The sequence below is a fragment of the Pinus tabuliformis genome, chromosome 6 (genome assembly GCF_031772625.1).
Source record: "Pinus tabuliformis cultivar Carrire ecotype Pingquan chromosome 6, CPIR1, whole genome shotgun sequence".
In the NCBI taxonomy this organism is placed as follows: domain Eukaryota; kingdom Viridiplantae; phylum Streptophyta; class Pinopsida; order Pinales; family Pinaceae; genus Pinus; species Pinus tabuliformis.
This window is the reverse complement of record NC_142292.1, coordinates 615,174,718-615,193,888: the sequence shown is the minus strand read 5'-3', so window position 1 is coordinate 615,193,888 and position 19,171 is coordinate 615,174,718. Positions and strand designations below refer to the sequence as shown.

Sequence of the window (19,171 nt, the reverse complement as noted above, 5' to 3'; positions counted from 1 at the left end):
ATCATCTTACTATCCTGCTTTGGAAATGGATCCTTCAAAACAGCAGGAGTTTGGGAACCTTTGACGATCTTCGCAACCTCTGCTCGATGAGGGCAGTCTCTTGTAAAGTGATCCTCTTCACAAATAAGACAAGGATATCGAGGTTTGCGTTTTTCGTCATTGGTTTCCGACTTTTCATTTTTCTCCTTTGGAGTTTTGTCTGCTTTATTCTTCTTCTTTCCTTTCTTCTTTCCACCAGATTTTGATTTAGCCGTAGATGATTCTACAACGTGAACATCGGCGGAAACCTCTGCAGAAGAATCTCCTGTCGAGGAATCAGGTAAGGTTATGATAGGAGAAGAATTCTTGGAGGATTTCTTCTTGCTTTTAGTGTTCACCGTACCAATCATGCCATCAGCGGCATGAGATCCCGAAGGAGCTGCAGCGATTTGATTTGACTTGGGAAGATCTAGGATCTTTTCGTGTAACGTACCTGACTGAGTATAAACTAAGTCAAGGTACTGGGCTTGAGCAATCACTTGCTCCTCAGTAACTACTCCGGCCTTAGCTATGTCTTCAGTAATCTTCGGTAACAATGATTTAACAAACCATTCAACTAAGATCTGGTCCGGGATAAAAACTTTCACTAACCACCTTCGACGTCTCCATTCATGAATATGATTGGAAATATATGTGGACGTCGATTGCTTTAATGAAGTTAGTAACTCCGTGCCATTATCATATCTGACCGGCAACTGAAAATGAGTTAAAAACGAGGTAGCTAACTGGCTAAAATTATAAAAAGAGGCCCGTGGTAACTCAATGTACCACTTGGCCGCAAGACCAATGAGAGTGCGCTGGAAAAGACGTAAGCGGATCGAATCATCTGAGATGGAATTAGAGGCACACCAGAGGTGGTAAGTCATCACATGTTTCGACGGGTCCTCTCCAGACTTACCTTCGAACTTGGGAATGTCACTGGGAAACTTATTCGGCATTGGCGGCCAAAACGGAAGATAATTAATTGGATCGTTCGTTAGGCGCGACAAGTCTGGTAAATCCAAAGTTGCGATAAATGGTAACTGCCGATTAGGATCCCTAAAACTCTGGGTCACGAGACCAGCCCCAGGAGGAGGATATCCGGGATAACTTGGAATAGGAATCGCGTTCGGGATATTGTATCCTCCCGGAAAACCAGGATTAACCAGACCGTACTAGGGTTGTTTTGATTGTTGATAAGTGTACCCAGGATACAGTTGATACTGGTAAACTGGTTGTTGGACAGCAGGACCGAATTGGTACTGTCCCTGGTACGGTTGATAAGTGAATTGTAGTTGACTTGTGACAACCGTACTTAAAATAGGTTGTCCTACAGGCATTTGAACCGTAGTTTGAATCGTGGATCCAGACGATGGTAAAGATGTCTGAGGAGTAGATACAGGAACAGTAGAAACCTGAGCTGTCGATACTCCAGAAGTAGGTGGGGTAGATTGAACAGATGTTGCGGCAGTTGCAGCAGTCGTTTGAGATGGAGTACGAGGCGAAATAGGCCCAGACTGAGAAACTACCGAAGGTACAGAAGTTTGAATATTAGACTGGACTGGTTGCTGGGGTGAACCAAAAACTAAGGGTTGTCCAGTTTGAGATGACAACTGTACACTTAGCTGCAACACTTGTTGAATTTGCGATGGATCCCACACTATGTTCATTTCGGGGTACTGACCCATAACAGGTTGAGGGTATTGAGATCCATAACCAGGTTGAGAGTAGGATTGATAATTGAAAGGTACATTTCCCGTTCTTTGAACATAAGATTGACCTTGGGGTGGTTGGAAACCTTGGTTCGAGTACTGACCTTGGGGTAGATACCCTTGAGGCATGTACTGATACTGGGGTTGACCTTGAGGTATAAATTGATACTGAGGTTGACCTTGAGGAATGTATTGCACCATGGGTACATACTGTCCTTGAGTTTGCCCCCCAAACACAATTTGTGTACCTTGAGGTTGCCCCCAGGCGTTAATTGAGGCTGCCCCCCAGGCAGTAACTGGCCACCTTGAGGTTGAGAATTGGGAATAGAACCTGACATCATGAGAATTTTTTCTACGCTCAATGATTTATTACCATTGTTTCCAGTTAATAACCCATGTTCAATGGGTTGATGTTATGAAACCAACTCAAGAAAAGATAGAAAAGAAAGATCAACGCCTTAGAATTCAGCCTCTTCGAGGGGGCAACCTCCTTTACATTACATAAATGAACAATTCTTGGATGATACAAATGACAAAACCTCCTTTCTATATATAGGAGTCTAAGGAGTCATAATATAATCCAGCCGACCTAACAATAATAATATAAAGCAACAAAAATAACAATAGAGGGATTCTAAGGGGCACAGAAATAACAATATGGGGGTAATAGGGGCACAACAATATAAATAAGGGGTATAACTACAATAGTAATGGGGTAATCACTAGTATTATATGGACCCAACATGCCCCTCTCCTCCAAAAAAGTGTTGTCCTCAACGCTTGAGCAGTTCTGGATACTTCTGCATAAAATTCTCATCCTCCCATGTGGAATCTTCAGCGGATAAGTTCTTCCACTTGATAAGATACTCTGAAATTGATCGATTTCATAGCTGTCGAGTTCTTGTTTCTGTGACTGCTTCCGTTTCTAATATAATTTTTCCTTCCTCGTCAAGTTCTGGAAATATTGTTTGAACTGGGAGCTTTTCACCTATAACCTTCTTTAAACATGAAACATGGAAAACTGGGTGCAATCGAGAAGCTGCAGGAAGCTCCAATTTGTATGCCATAGTACCAATCTTTTCCAACACCTTGTACGAACCATAATACTTTGGTGATAATTTATTATCCTTCTTAGCTTGCTTTAGGGACATTTGCTTATATGGTTGTAGCCGTAGGAATACCCAATCACCTACATCAAAACTTCTTTCACTGCGATGTTGATATGCCTGTTGTTTCATTCTATTTTGTGCCAACACGAGGTTATCCTTTAAGAGTTGGAGGACTTGTTTTTGATGTTCGATGTGATGTTCCACTGCGTGAACCTTAGAATTTTCTCTTAAATATGATGTGATTGATGGTGGTTGGTACCCATAAAGTGCCATAAATGGGGTCATTTTTGTTGCTGTATGGAAGGAAGTGTTATACCACCATTCAGGCAGAGGCAACCATTTGACCCATTGTGTCTGTTTATCAGATACAAAGCAACGAATATATCCTTCCAAACATTTTTTTACTATCTCAGTTTTCCCATCAGATTGAGGATGATAAGATGAGCTATGAGCTAACTGAGTACCAAGACAAGAAAATAATTCAGTCCAAAAATTTCCAGTGAAAATGGGATCTCTGTCACTTACAATAATCTTTGGATTTCCATGTAGCTTTTGAATTGTTTCCATAAATGCAGTAGAAACTGTACTGGCTTTAAATGGATGTGATAATGCACAAAAGTGTGCATACTTGGTAAGTCTGTCAACTACCACCATGATGACACTCTTTCCCTCAGACATGGGTAAACCTGTGATAAAATCCATTGAAACCTCCTCCCAACGTTGGCTTGGAATGGATAAAGGTTGTAATAGACCCGATGTCTTAATTGTTTCAACTTTATTTTGTTGGCAAACCAAACATTTCGCCACAAACTTTTGAATATCTGATTTAAGGCCATCCCAAAAAAATTCCTTCTTAACCCTGTGGTAAGTTTTTAAAAATCCTGAGTGCCCTCCTAAGGGAGAAGTGTGCAATTCCATAAGAATCTTTTGTTTTAGCTGGGAATTCTTACAGAGGTATAAGCGATCTTTGTACCATAGCGAATCATTTTGTCAGCTAAATGTATCAAAAGTACTGGAATCTTGTTGTAGCTTTCGAATAAGTGCCCACACTTCTTCGTCATTCTTCCATTCCTCCTTTGCTTCGTTTATCCAATCTGGTTGGATAATAGAAATGGCACACAAAAATGCTTCCATATCCTCATCCTTTCTTGAGAGTGCATCTGCCACCACATTTTGCTTCCCTTTTTTGTAGATGATTTCAAAGTCATAACCCAACATCTTTGTGACCCACTTTTGTTGCTCTTCAGAGGATAATCTTTGTTCTAAAAAGTATTTAAGGCTATCATGATCCGTTTTTACCTTGAAGTGTCTTCCCATTAGGTAGGGTCGCCATTTCTTAAGTGCATGGAGTATTGCCAACATTTCCTTCTCATAAATAGCTTTTCTTAAAAACTTTCCCTTGATTGGACGACTTTCAAAAGCAATGGGTCTTTCATCTTGCATTAGAACAACACCAATTCCATTTCCTGAAGCATCACATTCCACAATAAAGGTTTTTGTGAAGTCCGGTGTAGCTAAGACCGGTGCTTGGCACATTGCCTCTTTAAGATGTTTAAAGGCCTTTGTTGCTTCCGGAGTCCATGAAAATGAATCTTTCTTCAATAATGTTGTTAGAGGTGCTGCTATTCTCCCATAATTCTTAATGAACTTGCGATAATACCCTGTCAACCCAAGAAATCCTCGCAGATGCTTTATGGATGTGGGGATTTTCCATTCCTTAATGGCTTTAATTTTGCTAGGGTCTACCTTAACTCCTTCATGAGATACAATATGACCCAAATATTCCACCTCCTAGACTCCAAAGAAACATTTGGATCTTTTTGCATATAATTGTTTCTCCTCCAATAGTTGTAGCACCTTGTCAACATGTTCAACATGATCCTTCCAAGACTTGCTGTAGATTAGTATATCATCAAAAAATACCAACACAAATTTTCTAAGGAATGGTTTGAAAATTGAATTCATCAAACCTTGAAATGTTGAAGGTGCATTGGTAAGGCCAAAAGGCATGACCAAAAATTCATAATGACCCTCATGAGTTCTAAATGCCGTTTTCGGAATGTCTTCAATCTTCATTCTGATTTGATGATATCCCGAACGAAGATCCAACTTGGTGAAGTAAATTGATCCATGCAATTCATCCAGTAATTCATCAATGACAGGAATGGGGAACTTATCTTTAATAGTGAGCTTGTTGAGCTCCCTATAATCTGGACACATGCACCATGATCCATCCTTCTTGTGCACCAATACTACTGGAGCTGAGAAAGAACTTTGACTCAGTTGAATTATACCAGCCTCTAGCATTTCTGCAACCATACGTTCAATTTCACTTTTTTGGACATATGGATATTTGTACGGCCTGATGTTTGGAGGAACACTTCCTGGAATCAGATGAATAGCATGATCATGATCACGCATAGGTGGGAGACCTTTGGGAGTCTCAAATACCTTGAAATGATTGTCCAGGACTTTTTGGAGATCTGGAGAAATAGATGATTCCAATGTGGAAACATCTAGCAAACATAATTGTGCAATTACACCTATTTGCTCCTTTTTTAGAAGCTTTGTCATGCCATTAGAGTTGATTATCTTTCCTGGTTTCCCTGCAATACCCCTTAATTCAACTTCCTTTCCTTCCACAGAAAATTTCATGAAAAGTTCTTGAAAATTAAAAGCTATTGTACCCAAGGATTGTAGCCATTGGACTCCTAGTACAACATCAACACCTCCCATTGGAATGGAAAGCATTGGGCTAGTCAATACATATTCTCCCATGGATAGCTTGATATTATGGCACTTTCCAGAACAATTTATTGTTCCTCCATTTGCAATCATCACTTGACACTCTGGTGCTGGATATAGGAAGCAATTCAATTCTTTTGCTACCCTACAATGAATAAAATTGTGGGTGCTTCCTGAATCAATCAACACTATTACCTTTTTCTTCTTGATTTGTCCTTCTATCTTGATGGTTTGAGGAGTGGTAATTCCTGCCAATGCATTACATGATATGGTCGGATTTATTTGTTCTTCATCTAGGCTTTGTTCCTGGAATATATCCTCTTCTTTTGACCTTTCTTGCTCCTTTTCTTCTTCCTCTTCACAATCTATGTAGAATAATTTCTTCTCAGCACACTTATGACCTTTTGTGTATTTGCTATCACAATTGTAACAAAGCCCTTTTGCTCTTTTTTCTTCCAATTTTTGTGGTGTCAACCTTGTAGGTTGTGGAAGACTATGGGCAACAACACTTCCGTCTTTATAGTTGTGAATGGTATGCTTCCTAGTTGCCATAATTTTGCTTTCCATTTTTCTTGCTAACCTGAATGCCTTCTCTAATGAATCAGGTTCCCAAAGGCGCACATCATGTTGGATATTATCCTTTAAAGACCCTATGAACACATCAATCCTATGCTCCTCTGGAATATCTTTTACCCTTATGTTCAATTTTTGGAACTCCTCAATGTGCTCCATTATTGAACCCTTTTGTTTGAGACTTATCAATTGGCTAAAAAAAGTGTTGCTTTTTGTATCCTCATAATGTGCTATCAATTCTTCCGTAAAAATTGCCCAAGTGATAAATTGTTTACGAGAGCAAAGCCATTGATACCATACAAACTGATTTGGTTCCAAATATAAAGTTGCCATACGTACCTTTTGTGTGTTTTGCACATTATTGAGATCGAAGAACTGCTCCATCTGTAATATCCATGTGGCAGGATCCTTGCCATCAAACTTCATCATATCGATTTTTGGAATATGGTGGGTCTTCGATCCAACATTAGAGTCTATGGAATCATGATTAACATTTCTTTTGTTCACATCATGAGTTTCCTTTACAACCTTTTCACCATTAGTAAGTATTTCTTGTAGAAAATTTGTCAAATCTGTCTTCAAATCTGCCATGTCTGTCTTCAAATATGTCCTCAAATCTGTCTTCAGATCATCCATCTTAGCTTCCATGCCCTTTATCTTAGATTCCATGCCATTTATCTTAGATTCCATGCCATTTATCTTAGCATCTGTTAGCTTTTGTGAGCGTGACATTTGTTGCACTTGTTCTTGTAATTTTGATATATCATGTAGCATTTCTTCCTCTTCTTCATGAGTCATGCTAGAGCTTTCAGGTTCCTTACTAGGTGTTTTCATTTTCTTTCCTCGGGGAATCAGTTACCGATAATAATGCTTACTATGCCCTTTGAATTCCTTCAAACCAAGCTTATGCAAAAATAAAAAAAAATAAAAAAAACTACACACCTTTTTTTAACTTTGTAGAAGCCTGATATTGAATCTGATGTATCTCTGTAATTTCGAATCATCCAGTTTTGAAACTGTGACTTGTAGTAGCCTTCTATGTCCACTTTCCAATGCCACTAGTCTGATCCAAATTGGATTCTCCAAGAAAGAGTTATGCACAATCTCCCGCAGTGACCTGATTATAGACTAGTTCAGTAGAGCGAACTTGTATGAAGTGCCACGTGTCACTGTTCCAACCTTTGACTCTAAAAAATATATACAAGAAAACCACAGTCTGTCCTCCTTCTGTACCTTCTTACGAAATTTCAATCCGATGCTCAAAAAGAAAGTTATGATGATTTTCCCCAGGTCACCTGTTTTGAATGTAATTCAGGAGTCTGCAAAAAGACCAACTTCCTCAGATCATATCTCCGAAAATATCGCGCGAAATGCTTTGAAATTCGGACCCAAGGTTCAGCGCGATGTCTTCTCAAATGGGATTTTGTTGCGACTTCTCAAACGTCACAGAAAAAAAGTTATAGCGAAAATGCCACGATGACCTGTTTGGAGCAGCGAAACCCTAGAATCCAAAGCTCTGATAGCAAATGTTATGAAACCAACTCAAGAAAAGATAGAAAAGAAAGATCAACGCCTTAGAATTCAGCCTCTTCGAGGGGGCAACCTCCTTTACATTACATAAATGAACAATTCTTGGATGATACAAATGACAAAACCTCCTTTCTATATATAGGAGTCTAAGGAGTCATAATATAATCCAGCCGACCTAACAATAATAATATAAAGCCACAAAAATAACAGTAGAGGGATTCTAAGGGGCACAACAATATAAATAACGGGTATAACTACAATAGTAATGGGGTAATCACTAGTATTATAGGGACCCAACAGTTGAGGAGATGCTCTCGCAAAAGTAACAGAAAGTGACTGATATCTAGAGGGAACAGAAGGACCACCGTACAAAAAGGATTCAGGCGATTGAGTAAACATGGACGACTGACCAGACATATTTACAGGAGTATAAAGACCTCTAGGTGGATAAGGAGCATGAGGTGGAGAAAAACTTAACCCTGAGTTGTCCAAATAATTAGTTAAAGAAAGATACCAAGTAGTACTTCTAGGTGGACTGTAAAAAATTGATTCACGCTCCCTTAGATCAATAACAGGTTGATTTTTAGGGATAGGGATGCCTATTTCTTCTTCTGGAGCAAGTTCTTCAATAGCTATCAAACCAGAAGGAAGATTTTCGGTGATGACTCTTTCTACCCTAGGTGAATTAGCAGAACTAGAAGTTGGAGAGACTAACCCCGATGTTGGGGTAATAGGTTCAGATATCTCAGGTTCTTCGCCTATATCACTAGTAGATGAAAAGCTACCAGCAAGTTCGGAAACTGAAATAGCTTCAGGATTATAACCTGTTTCTAGAGTTTGGTAATCAGGATGAACAACCAACGAAGACTCTCCTTCTTCAGGTGAACCTACTTTACTGCCACTAGGAGTTACGAGGACTTTCAAACCTTCGTAATGACCCGGGACGTCTTCAGGAGGTTGGCCTTGAAGTCTACGGGACTTCCTCAACAAATCGGCCACGGTTACAACCTCAGGAGACTGACCCCGAAGTCTATGGGACTGTCTCGGTAATTCAGCCACAGTTAAAAACTTTTAACTACTGCACACGCAAACAAAGTAAAATCTCAAAGCAAACCGCCTAAAGTCTCTAAAGAACCGAACAAATTCGAATCACACGCCTAAAGAATCTAGGGCGTCAAACCACACACAAACAATAACTTTTCAGACCGAAAACACTAGTTGGTGATGAAATCCAACATCGCAGAATTTAGTACAGAAATGGCGGGTGGAACAGTTACCCCGGCAACCTGCTTAATGAATAGACTGGCACAAGTTCCTCCACTTTAACCATCTCGAGTGAAGGGAACCCCCCAGAAAATTCAAGTGAGTCTAACCGACGTCTGCTCCAGGTACAGTGGGATCTTCCCTCCACCGTCACCTTAGGAAGAATCCTAAAGATAATAGTCACTAAGGTCACCAATAGCAACAAATATACCTGGGGGAACAGTCTACGATCTGATACACACGCAAGGGCAGAGTAACAAGCTCAATCCCTTTGTCGGCTCCTTGACAATAATCCAAGGTTTACCGACAAGTGACCCCAGGCTCCTCGAGAATGGTTAATCCGAGGTTTACTTTTGTAGTACGTGCATATCTGGTGTCGTTCCCAATGAAGGAGGATTGATCCCCTCACTGGTTCGGACACGATCTCGTGCTTCTCCTTTAAGAGGAGCTTTCCCATAACAATTGGATTTATCCTACCGCAAGATAAGCTACTTGTTTGTTTTTACTGTCTTGGAGAGTTAATTACTCTCCTACTCCAAGACACTAGCCTGATCTATGTAGGTGTATCGGAGCCCTAGTAAATAAAAAGTTACTAAGTTAATTTTACTTTAAGCGTTAATTTTTATGGCTTTTCTTTAGGACAAAAGGTAGCGGAGATGAAACTTATGATGTGTAGACTCGACTCAAATCCACTAAAAAGATGCACCTAGGATGAAAAAAAACAATCTTTCCTTTTCAATGAATTCCCTAGCTAAGAGAGTTGGAGAATGCAAAATTTATAAAGACAACTTTCTTGGCAATGAAAATCAAAGAAACAATCTCTTTATCTTTTCCAAAGCACACAATACAAGACCACTAATTATTCACGAAAACTTCCTTTCTCTTTTCAAAGACTTCAAACGCTACTAAAACAAACTTTCTTCAAAAGAGATTTTTGTATTTTTCCTATTTTAACAAAGCATGTAAAACTACTTAACAAAAATCAATTTTAAAATCTATGAAAATCTAAGAGAAATTTACCTAAAAGAAAATCTAAGAGAAATTTACCTAAAAGCAAATCTAATGAGGTAAAAGCCTACAAAAATATAATTCCAGGATGTTTTACTCGGTTAGAATTCAACCAAGGACTAATTCATGTAGAATCATAAATCAGTCAAAAACAAAAATAAAAAGTTTTTGTTCTTTTTCTTAAGAATGAAATTCATAGCTTAACCAAAAAGCCTTCTCGAAATTCCACAAAGAGACAACACAACGGTAGGTTTCTCACAAAGGTGGATTTTACGAATGGTCTGACTCCTAAGAAGACTGAAAAGACCAGGGATATCCAAGGTTTCTACAACTTCTAAAGCCAGAGTCACTACAAGACCAATACAAAAATCAAACCTAGGGCTAGAATTTCTATGAACTTCACTAAAACCCTTGATGCTAATGAAACAAGCTTAGATGAAAACTTCTGACAGGTAACCAGTGGATCTGGGCAGCAAAAAATAAGCTAAAAACAAAATCTAATAGGTAAAAAGGAAAAAATTGAAATTTTCTAAACTTTTGACAGGGTACGCAGGCAGCCTATTTTCACAGGTGTGGCCACGCTCTGTGTACAAAGCAAAAGTGCGTACATGTACGCACTGTGCTTAACGCAGAGGGTGCGTACTGCTCTCAAAAACAAGAAAAATAAAAAACTAATTCAACCCTAAGCTATTCCACCCAAATTCATAGTCAATCAGTCAAAAACTAGAAAGAAATCGACTTTTCTCAAATCAAAGTATCAATCAAAAGAGAAATCAATCAAACTCATGGATTCCCCAGTATGGTCGCCATTTTGTCATGCAGAAAGAGTCAATTTTGCGGACAAAACTGACCTCCCTAGAAAACAAGGCTTTTCTAGTGACAAACAAAACAATCAAGCACTATCTTTCCATAAATATGCATTTAAAATAAAAGCAACCAGGTGTTCAAGTCTTACCTTTAGTCCAACGATGTTTGTAGCAGCCAAGCCTCTCCGATCCAGATGAGCTCCTTCTCCTTGAAGCCTGCATTCACTAACAAGCAAACAATTACATAGCACCTGAATAACTCATATAATAAAACATATTCATCATAAAGACCAAGAAGTTTATGAAACAAATTATATATAACAACTTGTTGAGAAAAATGAACTTAATTGTATTAATTGGAAACAAAAGAAACCTTACAACCAGTGCCTTGGTGTTGTGCAGGTCCCTCCCACGGTCCAGCAAGAGTTCTCCTCTACTTTGATCAGCTCACCCACTTCCAAATGAAGCTAAGAAAGGATTGGAATCTCTCCTCTCAAGCTCTATAAGGGAGTCCTAATTTCAGCAGCATCTACCCTTAGGAATGTTCAGCTTTCAACCTCCTCTCCCTCTGGCCCAATGCCTGTATTTATAATGCTTTGGAGGAAGTTAAACAGGTCCACCATCAATGGGATAAGCTCCTCTTTCAAAGGGATAGCTCCCCTCTTCATGGGATAAGTTCATCTTTTATTGGGATGCATGAACCATCTGGAGGCGCTCAATACACATCAAACAATCTTCTAGAATGCTCTAGAATCGACCGCAAGTAAGTTTTTTGAAGTAAAACTTGTGCCTTTTGACTTTTACAGGGGTACGCACCCACCCCTTTACGGACAGAGCGTACAAGTACGCAGGTATTATGAACTTGAGGTGCGTGCACGCAGGTAAGAGTAAGAGAAACTGCGTAACCAGAGTTATATTGACTTTATAAAGGCTTTCTCTCTTTTTTGGAGTTTGACATAAGGAGCAGAGGTATAAGACTTGCCAAGGAGGATAGTATGGTTATTGATGGAGCCATACTGACTGCAAATAGTCATGGTGACAAATTTTAGTGTAACAAGGAGATTTTCTTAGTTTTGCGTTCCTCTATCGCAGATCTTTTTTCCAGGGCTACTACGCGTTTCTCTACTGCTATCGCCTCTGTCAAGTTTTCAACTAAGGTTGTCTTATTTGCCCTATCCACGAATATTGCCAAGTTTGATGGTAAGGCTGTAATATACCATTCACATCTCACTTCTTCGCTGGGCTGGGAAGCAGCGGGAATTTTTTTGAGGATTTAATTGAACCGTAAATTGAAATCTTTGATGGGTTCTCTAGCCTCGGCTTTAAGATTGGATAGGTCATTGATCAACGTCGCCGTTGATCTGTCATCACCAAACTTGGTAAGGAATTGACTTTGAAAAATGTCCCAACTTGTGATAGACCCGGAAGGTAATGAAAAGTACCATGACCCGGCTGTTCCTTGCATTGTGTAGGGAAAAAGCCGGACAACAGAATCCTCATTGGTAACTCTGTTGAGATTAACAGAAAGCATGAAATTATTAATATGCTCTTCAGCTAGCATGCCTGCTTCTGGATTGAACTTGGGTAGCCATTTCTCAGGATGGGCCGGTATTTGGCTCAGGGGTGGAGGCATTAAAACTGCCCCACGATTGTTCCATGGAGATTGGGCCATCGTTGAGCTGTTAGTAATTGAAAGTGCAAAGGATGATCCCTGATGCTGGGAAGATGAAGATATTATGATCTTTGATGATTGAAGAGGAGGGGTTGTGGAAGATGGATGACTGGTTTGGAATGAAGATGTGGGTGGCTGACTTCGCGGTGAGGGAGTTGAAATGGACGACATAGATGAAAGAGTCTCACTGTCAGACTCTAGTGGTGTTTTCCTTGCTCTTTTCCTGGTGGGGAGAGGGAATTCAGTTGGCTGGATGCCAAATTTTTCACTCTTTAATCTGGTCAGGGGATGAGCAAGATTGTACTACAAAGTCATGCTGCTTTGAGATTTATCAGACCTCTCAGTAACAATAGAAAATCCCTGGAGTTTGCGAATCAGAGTTTGAACTTCAGGGGGTTCAATGGTAAATTGGTCTGAAATATTAGGGTATGTAGCAGCGATTGATACTCGAGCGACTTCTGACTCTGGATTTAAACGTACTGGGGAAGTCGGGGGAGTTGATGAGGGTGATTTACTCTCAGAATGGTATTTAGATTTTGATTTAGGTGCCATTCATAGTTCGTGCCCTCCTTCTAGCGCCAAATATGTTGAAGCCCCGAAAATCGGGTCGACAACAAGGGGGATACCCACCCGGTCCGGACCTTGGTTGGCAGCTCCTTATCTGTTTGGTATAGCGGGTCCGACTGGGGATAATGGAACCAGTTTCCCAATCTAAGGGGTGTGTGTGTGTGTAGAGTTGGATGATGCTGATCTAGGAGTATTTAAAGCTAATTTAATTCAAACTTCTAAACTAACTCTATGCTATTGTAACCTAATAAGAAACAACACATCTAATCTACGCTAACCCGGGGTGTATTTCTTCTATTATGCGATCTAAAGAGATTTCGAACAACAACTGGTAATAAAGATCATTCAGCTATCATAAGAATAGAAATCAATTAAGATAAACCATTATGCATAAAAAGTTAAGCAAAATAGTTGTGAACAGCATATCGCATAATAAGTTATTCATATATTAAACACAAATAAATGACTCCACCGTACAGAAGTGCCAAATGGTAACCCACACATTCATGCATTAACATATAAACAATTGAAAACTGCATATCACTTTAAGAATATAAGCAGAAATGGTCAAGAGATAAAAGTACCATTTATGACTGGTTCCACTCATAAGCTTCAAGCAACAACGATTTATCTCTACTTGTTCTAACATCTACTAAGAGTACAAAAGTGCAACATCAGTAGCAGACATTAAATGCAACCATTGATAAATCTCGATCCATCCATTCATCAAAAACCCCCTCCGAGGGTGCAAAAGTGCATGTTCTGAGGACAAGTTTTTTGACAAATTTCCGGACCCTTCTCCAAATGCTTGAGAAGGGTTTAAATACTGCTAACTAATTAATCTTAATTACATAAATTTAGGACACGATTTCAAATGACCGCCCTTCTACTAAAGCAAATTTATTTCTAAAAATTGAATCTAATTTCTAACCGTTTCTGTATTTGCTCCTTAGTGTTGTAAGCAATGCAACATTCACCTGGGAAGAGTCGGTTGGTTGTCTTCTCCTTTTGTTTGAGCTATGAAAATAGAAATAACAAGAGCTAGCACCGCTTTCTGACAAACTAGAAGATATTTTCGAAAATCTTCCTCTGGCTTGGTGATTCACTGTGTGTATACTTGGTATAACCCAAATTTCTCTCAAACTGATTATGCTGTTGCTATTTTGGTTTCCGGCCTTGCAAATGACTGAATAAGTTAGGGACTTTGCTCTCTGAACAATTTTCTGTATTGAAAACTGCTTCCGTTCTTTGTTCTAGGCTTTTCTGTTGCGTTTTCTCTCTTTAGCGTTTTTCTTTTTGCTTTACCCAGTCTAAGCTTCAGGATCTTTTGTAAACATGCTGCTTTTGTGCGCCTTTGACTCTGAGTTTTGGATGGCCTATTGACATCAGTATCTGTTGAATGATACTCTGGAATCCGCGGTCCTGCTGCATGTGGCATCCGTTTGCGAATGCATCTCTTCTCTGTTCTCCAAGTATTGACGCTTTCCCCTTTTCCTTAGATGTTTCCTGCACATTGCTTTATGTTAGTTGTTGTCTTACAGTTTACGCAAAGGAAAAGTGTAATGACGAAAATATTGACATGAAAGCTTTAAGCTCTAATGAATGCATAATAATGACACTCATAATGAACTGACTCTTCGAAAAACACAACGCAATCCTTCTTGGATACTTTGGCGGACAATCATTAATTTATTTTAAGGCGTGCGCCCAATTTTGGTCTACATACAGCTTTCCTTGAACACTGTGTCGAGGAAATTTTGCGATGAGTGATTTTTGCGACTCGCATCGCAGTATCGAGGATTACGTCGTTAAGATGTGTCATCGCAGGAATTGATGATCGCATTCATCGTAGATCGTAAATCGCAGATCGTAATATCGCAGATCGCAATATCGCAGATCGCAATATCGCAGATCGCACTTAATCATCCAATCATTGTGTGCTGCTTATGTGATGTTGCGATATGCGACGTCGCATATCAGCCGTCGGGGATTCCTTAAGTTTTTCATTTAGGAGCGCTTCACAATATAAGTGATGCGATGAATTTCGCGTCGCTTCTTCGCAGCTTATTATGCGCATAGGAAAACGTTTCACTCTCTTCTCGCGATGCAATACAGCTTTAGGGAGTTAAAATACAAAAATTTTGATAAAATGTTTTTTGGATTTTTTGTTAAGGGTCCCCATTTGCTTGGTGTTATTGCTAATATCAAACAAAGAGGGGGGTTGTTGGTGACCACAACAAGTTCGAAAGAATGGAGGGTCACGGTGTCCACTTAGTCCTAATTCTGAGGACTATGAGAGCAGCAGTTTTGACGAGCATGATGGTGAAGTTCAAAAGAATGGAGTGTCATGGTGCCCACTTAGTCCTAATTCCGAGGACTATGAGAGCAGCAGTTTTGAAGAGCATAATGGTGAAGTTCAAAAGAAGGGAGTGTCACGGTGTCCACTTAGTCCTAATTTTGAGGACTATGAGAGCAGCATTTTTGAAGAGCATAATGGTGAAGTTCAAAAGAAGGGAGTGTCACGGTGTCCACTTAGTCCTAATTTTGAGGACTATGAGAGCAGCAGTTTGAAGCGCATGATGGCAAATTTCAAAAGAATGGAGTGTCACGGTGTCCACTTAGTCCTAATTCTAAAGACTATGAGAGCAGCAGTGATGAAAAGCATGATGTTGATTTTCAAAAGTATGGAGTGTCAAAGTGTCCACTTAGTCCTAATTCTAAGGACTATGAGAGCAGTAGTGATGAAAAGCATGATGTTGATTTTCAAAAGTATGGAGTGTCACGGTGTCCAGTTAGTCCAAATTCTAAGGACTACGAGAGCAGCAGTGATGAAGAGTGGGATAATGAATTTCAAAAGATTGGAGTACCACAGTGTCCACTTAGTCCTAATTCTACGGACTATGAGAGCAATAGTTATGAAGAGCGTGATGATGAATTTCAAAATAATAGAGTGTCACTGTGTCCTCTTAGTCCTAATTCTGCGGACTATGAGAGCAACAGTGATGAAGGACATGATGATGCACTTAGTCCTAATTCTAATGAGTATAAAGGTAGCAGTGACAAAGGACGGGATGTAGCATCTTCAATAAGTAAACAGTCACATTTTCAACGTATTCCTAATTCTATGGACTATGAGAGTAGCACTGGCAATGCATATGAGGAAGAATATCCATTAAACATCGAGTCAGATTTTCCATTCAGTCCTAATTCTAAGGACTGCGATAGTAGCACTGAAGAAGCAAAAGATGAAGAATATCCTCCAAGGCAATATTTGAAAAGCAGAGCTGATCATAGTGTGGATAACATTCCTCTTAATGATGATGAAAAGCCTTATACAAATGATGATCAAATGATGGAGATGTTGCCAAGAAACATTGTATCAAGGAGTAGGAGCAGACTTTTTCGTATCAATGCAACTTGTTCTAGTTATACAAGGGGTAGAGCAGAATATATGACGAGAAGAAGTTCTATCAGTGCTCTCATTTCAAGTGAATGTTGCCAAAAAGATTGCTTGAAACATATGGATTTCAAATTTGCATTAGAAAGCAGGAAGATATATTTGTCAATGAATAAAAGCATGCAAAATTCATATTTAGTTGGGTGCATGCAATCTACATTGTCAGGTTATGATTATCATATTGGGACTTTTTTTATCTGTAGAAAAGGTTTCAAAATGTTTCATTCGATTGGGAATTTTCGTCTCTCGAGAATTCAGGAAAATTTGGAAAAGAATCTCACATTTTATTCAGAAGTACGTCATAAAAGACAGTTTGGTCCATTATCAAATACTGTAATGTCATGGATGAAAGATTTCTTTTCAAAGCATGGAGAGTGTATGCCAAATGGAGAGACAATACATATTCCAGATAATTTTTCAAGACGAGAAATCTACAACTTATACAAAGAATATGGAGAAGGTGCTGAGGGACATGGCTAGTTTATTACATATCAATATTTTGCGAAGGTATGGAAGAAAGAATTCAACAATGTCCGTATTCCTAAGAAGACAAGGATGGGGATTTGCAGTACATGTGCTTCTCTTAAATAAAAAAGGGACAAATGTGAAGGCTCAGAAAGAATCTCTTAATGAATCTCTTTTATGTTGTGTAGATTTAATTGTCAAACAACTTCAGGAGCATCGCGAACAACAAACAAACGAAAGGAAGAAGTTGTACAAGCATCGAAAGAAGTGTTATGATAATCCGAATAAATATTTGGGTTTGATAATTGATGGTATGGACCAGAAGAAAACACTTTTACCACATTTTGTTCGCACACCCAAAAATTTACTGCAGGAAAACTTTATTCAATTTCACTTGGTCGGTTGTATGGTCTTCAATGGGAAAATGTTGTCAAGGGTGTACTTCACAGCTCCAAATATTCATAATGATGCAAATCTGACCATAACCATAATTCATGATGTGATTTCTCATTGGTTTGGTAATATTCCTGAAGTTTTGTATCTACAATTGGACAACACTTGCCGTGAAAACAAAAATCAGGTTGTTTTTGGATACCTAAACATGCTTGTTGAATTGGGAATTTTTCAGAAGGTAAAGGTTGGTTTCCTTCTTGTTGGGCACACTCATGACCATATTGATCAGATGTTCAGTCATTTTTCAGTCACATTGAGGAGGAAGGAAGTTGGGAGCTTGCCATCACTAATTGAATGTATTAAGAAATCATACATGCCAGAGCCTACTTTTGATGTGTTGGAAGAAACTATTGACATGCGAAGGTTTATTCTAGGATCATATGGTGAGGGGAAATGCATTGAACAACTTAATGACATTAGCTTCCAACATCAATTTTGTATCAAAAAAATTGATGGGAAAACAATAATATGGGGCAAGAAGTATTCAACTACTACAGAATGGGCACCGTCATCAGGAATGCAATTTTTGAAGTTCATTCCAGATCATCCAATATTTGCATCAAAAATATTTTTATTACAATCAGTTGGTGAAGTTCAGAATGCACGTAGACAGAACAGCGCTATAAATTATTCTGATTCCCTGGAAGAAATTAAAAAATGTATTAGATATACATATGAGTACTTTGACATTGCTGATTCAGTTTGGTGGGAGTCGTTTTTCAATAATCAAAGTGATATCATTTCGACAACAATAAATGAAGATATACCTTTGAAAAATCCATTTTTTTGGCCACATAATGTGTTGAATGAACATGAGGAAGTAAACATTGTTGAACAACAACAATCTCAAGGTATTATTAATTCTTCACAGGTAGAGGAAAGAGAGATGTATATTGGTTCCAAAAGATCTCGTGCACAACGTGAAGCCATGGAAGACCTTTATAGGGGTTCAGTACAGGATATTAAGGAGGGTTGCATGATTGAAGTGCTAGCAGATGGAGATTCCAATGGCTATCCATTTTGGGTTGCTAAAGTTATAAAGGTCTTTACAGAAAATGAGGATGTTACAAGTGTTGAAGTACATTGGTATGCCACAAATACACACCCATTCAATGGTGTGTATAAGCCAGAGATGGTAGTTGACAAAAAAAATGGCAGAAAAAGAAAAAGAAAGGGTACAAATGTAAATCGCCGCCGCACAGACATATTAAAATTGGAGGATGTAGACATACTTGTTTATGACTTCAATTTAACAAAGAGAGGAACTCTTCGCTCCAAGATGATAGAGATTCTGAAAAGGTTGTTACCAGAAGGAACAGTGTTGACATAGGAGTCACCTGAAACCAGTCGTAGATCTAGAAGAATTTTGAAACCTGAAATGTTGGGCATGCATGTGGACTCAGATGGGGCACTAGTTGATGAAAGAGAAGAATATGGAACATCTTCGTCAGCATCCAGTCACTCATCTGAAGATCTGAATTCTGATGGTGTGCCAGAAAACATGAGTGATTTTGAATAATTGTTTAAGACAATTTATATAACTGATGTATGCATCGTATCTTCAAATAAAATTAATGTTTTCCATATGGTGTTAAATGAGAATTTATGAGGAATTTTTATGTTGTTGGATTATATGTCTTAGTTATGATAAATTTTATTGTTTAAAATATCTACAATGCAATATTAAATTAGAGATATAAAATATGTTTTATTCAATATAGAAATAATGACTTTTGAATGCATTTAGTGATGTAATTTGTTCATAATGTCATGGTTTTTTTTATTTTATAGTT

At 38.8% G+C, this 19,171-nt stretch overlaps 1 pseudogene; it reads left to right on the top strand.

Annotated features, from left to right (window-relative positions):
- Positions 1–19,171, top strand: part of LOC149260091 (26S proteasome non-ATPase regulatory subunit 2 homolog A pseudogene) — an 85,986-nt pseudogene that overhangs the window by 53,784 nt on the left and 13,031 nt on the right.